A 6,000-nucleotide genomic window follows, 5' to 3' on the forward strand; every position below is an offset into this window, starting at 1 on the left:
CAACCAACAATAACCCGATGGTCCGTTCCCATTATCCTCACTTTACGTCCCTAAAACACCCATCATAAGGGACCTAGCCTAAGGATCATCATCAGGATGGAGACTTCTGCTAAGGGGATTCATCAACAATAAATGTCCTTAAGGCAACCATGAGGGGGATGGAGTACAGTGGTGAACACATCGTTTACAAACACCTACAGGTTGCGAGCCTGCTAGCTTTCCACTGGACTGTCTAGAAAGTATGTGGTCGTCATCTATACTCCGCTAGATGACTGGAAACATCGTCAACATCGAGGCCTCTCATCATTTTATTTCATCAGACCCAACTATTACATCTACCCATGTTTTACCCAACACATTTTGTAGATATAAAATACATATACAATTTAAACCATTTAAAACATGTATAAAAAACGTTCATCCAACATAAACAACAAGTATTAAGATAATATGCACACATAGCATGTAATTTATATAAAATATTTCATATCTATGTGCAAGATAAAAGTAACTATGCACCCACTTGTTATAGTGACGACTCGAAATTCGAGCAGCGCTTCACTTCTTAACAATATGATTTCCTTCGGAGGTAGGGTCCGTTTAGTTTACGAAGTATACTGTTTGGAAATCCCACTTTAAGCAACTCACTAAATCACAACCTAGACATCATTCCCATAAGTAGATCAATCAGTATAATGACTTTGAATCACTAATAAATCTTATATATAGGTTCATAATAACGATAATATATTTATATATAAACTATATTTAAAGTATGGTAGGTGTATCTCACTTACAACGAGTTTTTATTTCAAACCGGGCTTCGATGGAGCAGCGTTTCTGAGCCAAAAATCTCTTTTTTCGGAGCCTTCAGGTGCTCCGGGGCTCCCTTCGGGTGCTAGGGGGTTTTCTTAGGCATTAGGGGGGGGGGGTTAGGTGCTAGAGAGAGGAAGTAGTGAGAGAAAGAAAGAAATTTTGGTGAGAAGAATGAGGCGGCCCTCAGCCTCCTTTTCTAGCCACGAGGCCTCAGAGTACGCTGGGCATAATTCGGACCTAAGTTGGGCGTAAGGCTCACATCTTACAACACGCGTCAGATAAGGACTGGGGTGACGTGGCTGAATGTGGACCGAGGAAGAGGAGTTCGTTGGGCGTAACCGGGCTTCGTACGTGAGGCGTACTCAGACGTTGGGCATACTTTAGATATGTTAGGCGTATGCGAGGCTAGGTGTCATCCATCTGAAGCGAGGCTTGGGCAACAAGCATCGGTCAAGATCATGCCACGTCATCAACTTCACAGATTTGCTTCCCGACTTCTAAAACTCATAAATTTTGCATACGAGCTCCGTTTTCGACGTTCTTTATATCCATGCGTATGTGGGATCGTAATCTACAACTTTCATTTAGACTCTGTCGGCTAATTTTGACTTTATTTTTAAAGTTATATTTTTTTAACAGTCCGGGACAAGATTAGTCCGTTAAAAATTTATAACTCCTTCATCCGATGTCCGTTTTCGTCTGTCTATTTACTGTTATACTACTATTAACTAGACCTTTGATTCTCGTTTAGGTTGTGTTTGCTAAAAATAATGCGATCTAATATTCGAACTTTGGGCTGCATACCGCTAAGCTGAAACTTCGAAAAATCATAACTTCCTCATACGAAGTCAAAATTGGGTGTTCTTTTTATGCATGCTCTCAATTGAACACATTCTACGACTTTCGTTAGATCGCTAAGGCTAAAAATCGCTCTATCATGAATTCACTATTTATGTCGCGCAATGTCGTGCCGGTTTTGCCGTAAAACTTCAACAGGTCATAACTTATTCGTTATAGCTCGGATTTCGGCTTTCTTTATATGTCCAGAATCCTTGTCACAACCACTACCATTTCATGTATCGATATCGAGTTTATCTAACACTTAAATTTTGACGCCTATTTTTATTATTTATTTATAAAGAAATATATAAGCACATAATTCACATAATACCCAAATATTTCCTCTTTATTACTTCAAAATAGGTTACAATGGTTGACCTAGATTATCACATCATCTACTAATGCTTAGCCCTGAAACACGGGCGTTACAATTCTCTCCCCCTTAGGATGATTCCGTCCCGAAATCATGCATTAGCAAATAGATGTGGGTAGCAACTCATCATGTCACTCTCTGCTTCCCAGGTGAGATTTGGCCCATTCGTATGTTTCCAATGGACTAGCACTAAGTCGACCATATTGCGTCGCAACTTCCTAGTCTTACGGTCAACGATTACCTCATGCTGTTCGAGTAGCCTCTTATTCTCATCCATCCTTAACTCTGAGATTATAATTATGTGGGGAACTTCTCCTATAAATTTCCTCAAATAACACACATGGAATGTGTTATGAATACTATCTAGTTCTTCTGGTAGTTCAAGTTTGTAAGCTTGGTTCCCAATCCTCTAAAGAACTTTGAATGGTCCAATAAACCTTGGACTCAACTTTCCTTGTTTCCCAAATCTTATAAGTCCCTTCCACGGTGAGACTTTAAGCAAAACTGAATCTCCTACTTCGAATGTCATTGATCATCTCTTCTTATCAGCATAGCACTTATGACAATCTTGAGTGGCTAACATCCTTTCCTTGATCACCTTTAACTTCTCAGCAGTCTGATGGACTATATCGGGGCCTATAAACTGCTTCTCCCCAACCTCAAGCTAACAAGATGGCGTATGACACGTCTGTCCATACAAGGCATGATAAGGTGCCATATTGATGCTCGAGTGGAAATTGTTATTGTAGGAAAACTCTACCAGAGGTAAGTGCTCATCCCAGTTACCTAGAAATTCCAGGGCACATGCTCTTAGCATATCTTATAGTGTTTGAATCGTTCTTTCGCTCTGACCATCAGTCTACGGATGGTAAGCTATACTTAAACACAACTTCGTACCCAATTCCTCTTGTATACTTCTCCAAAACCTTGACGTGAAATGATTATCACGATCTGATACAATCGTTAGAGGAACAACATGAAGTCTTACTACCTCCTTCACGTAAGCATTTGCGAGCTTATCCATAGACCACCTTTGGTTGGCTACTATGAAGTGTGCACTCTTAGTGAAGCGGTCCACGACTACCTAAATCATGTCGTGACCATTCTTCGTCCTGAGCATTTTGGTCATAAAATCCATGGTGATGTCTTCCCATTTACCCATGGGTACAGGTAAAGGTTCTAAACTCCCATACGGTTTCTGATGTTGTGCCTTAACCCTTGCACAAGCTACACACTCGGCCACATACTTTGCAACATCTAACTTCATCGTCGGTCACCAGTATTAGGGTTTTAGATTCCTATACATTTTAGTGCTGCCGGGATGAATTTAGTACATGGTCTTGTGAGCTTCTTCCATCAGAAGATCTCTTACTCCTTCCGTCTTAGGTACCCAAATCCTGTCTTGGAATACCTTCATCCCTTGGTTGTTTGTACCGAACTCTAACGTTTTGCCCAAACGTTCTTCCTTTCGGTCATTTTTCTCTGAAGCTTCTATTGGATTAGTGTCTAAGCCCGTAACTATATTTGGTATGTACTTGACCCAGTTGTGCATGGTCATTTTGGGTTTCCTTGACCAATACAACTTAACAGGATGATTGATATATAGAGAGAGGTTATTATGGTTTATTAATATATTATATGAGTAATATATTAAAAGAGAAATCATATAGTTTAATTAATATTAGTCAAGAATTAATTAAGAATGAATTTTGTCGCTAAAAGAGATTAATTAAATAAAGGGGACTGAAACTGTCAATTGTGTGATAGTTGGTTTTGGGTTGTGAACTCTCTTGGGCATAAGGGGGATGAAATTAGGAGTGGAAGCCCACTCTAATTTCGTCCAAGGAGGCCTTATTCCAGAAGGTTCTCAAGCTGCTTAGGGCCTAAGTCATCCAATTAGGGTTTTGACTGAAACCCTAGCAGCTCAGCTATTTAAAGGACCCCAGGGCATCAGTTTCGGCTACACCAAGAAACCCTAAAGTTACTATAGCTGAAATTGTACCTCTCTTCCTCTCTCCTAGATCATCTTCTTGCTTGTGGTGTTTGTGAGCCATTAAAGGTGTTACACTTGTGACATTAAGCTTCTTGAAGATAAAGGATTCTTGCAACTATTGAAAGGTATCATCTAAACTTCTTGTATTCTAGATTTCGTTTTTAATAGTATGTTAGATTAGGGTTTCAAGTCTTGGATGAATTGCATGTACAATAGAGAAACCTAGATCCAAGCTTTAGGGTTTTGCATGAGCACATAGGATTGTTTTTTTTTTTTTTTTTTTTTTTTTTTTTTTTTTTTTGTATAGAACCCATCAGCTTCTTCTTGAGCTTTCTTGATATTTTCCATAATAGTCAAGAAAACATCTATTCTCAACGCTCTTGGCCTTTTTCTTTTCAAGGTTTACCTTCTGGCCGAGAGCATCAGCGACAACATTTGCTTTACCACGGTGGTAAAGTATCCCACAGTCGTAGTCTTTGAGTAACTCTAGCCAGCGTCGTTGCCTCATATTCAATTCTTTCTGATTAAAGAGATACTGGAGACTCTTATGATCAGTGAAAAGTTTGCACTTCGTGCCATAGAGATAATGCCTCCATATCTTTAGGGAAAATACTACCGCTGCCAACTCTAAATCATGAGTGAGGTAGTTCTTCTCGTGTTCTTTCAATTGTTGAGATGCATATGCTATCACCTTCTCTCTTTGGGTCAGAACACAACCCAACCCGACTCCAGATGTGTCACTATAGACTACGAAGTCTTCAACTCCATCAGGTAGAGAAAGAATTGGTGCTTCACATAATTTCCTCTTTAACTTCTCAGATGCTTCTTCGTGCTTGTCACTCCATGTATAAGTAGCTACTTTATGGGTCAAAACTGTCAGTAGAGCAGCTATCCAAGAAAAGCCTTGGATAAACCTTCGGTAATATCCAACTAATCCTAGAAAGCTTTGAATCTCCGTGGGACTTTTCGGTCGTTCCCACTTCATCACAGCTTCGATCTTTGCTGGGTCAACCATTATCCCTTCTTTGTTAACCACATGACCCAAGAATTGGACTTCTCGGATCCAAAAATCACATTTGGAGAACTTTGCATACAACTTCTCTTTCTTCAATACTTCTAACACTTCTCGCAAGTGTCTGCCATGCTCCTCTTGACTTTTCGAGTAAATCAGAATGTCATCTATGAACATATGAAGGATTTATTGAGGAATGGTTTACAAACCCTGTTCAGTAAATCCATGAATGTTTCAGGAGCATTGGTTAGTCCAAATGACATAACCAAGAACTCATACTGTCCATATCTTGTTCTGAATGCAGTCTTATCAATATCTTGCTCTCTTACCTTTAGTTAATGATATCCTGACCTAAGGTTGATCTTTGAGAAATGGCTCGAACCTTGAAGCTGATCGAATCGGTCATTAAGACTTCCAGATAATCATACACCACTAGTGTACTCTGCACCTCCTTTTTCTCCTTCTTTGCATCAATTACGAATGCCAAATATGATGTGCATCCCTTGGACAAACATTTCCTGGATTTCATCAGGGAGATGATTCCAGAATTCACTATGTGGTTGTCCCCTTACACCATAAATGACTCTTTTCCGGGTGGTTTTACTCTTACTATCTTCTTTCTACAAAGTATATTGGCATCGTTGGCGCTAAGCCAATCCATTCCCATAACGATGTCGAAACCATTCAACTCTATGGGTAAAAGCTCTTCATGGAATTCATTTCCGTTTAAGTCGATGATGATGTTCTTAATATGATCACTAACAGGTACGAACTTGCCACTGAAAACTTCCACAACTAGGGCATTATCAAGTTTTTTATATAGGTAATGCTAGTTTCCTTCCAAAATTTATGCGATACAAAGGAGTAGTTATCTCCCAAATCAAATAGTATATTGGCAAGTAATCCATTTGCAAGAAAGGTACTTGAAGCGACATTTGCTGCCTCCTTTGCAGCTTATAGCGTCAT

This window comes from Lactuca serriola, chromosome 5, assembly GCF_051521515.1.
Source record: "Lactuca serriola cultivar US96UC23 chromosome 5, Lser_US96UC23_V15, whole genome shotgun sequence".
Classification (NCBI taxonomy): Eukaryota; Viridiplantae; Streptophyta; class Magnoliopsida; order Asterales; family Asteraceae; genus Lactuca; species Lactuca serriola.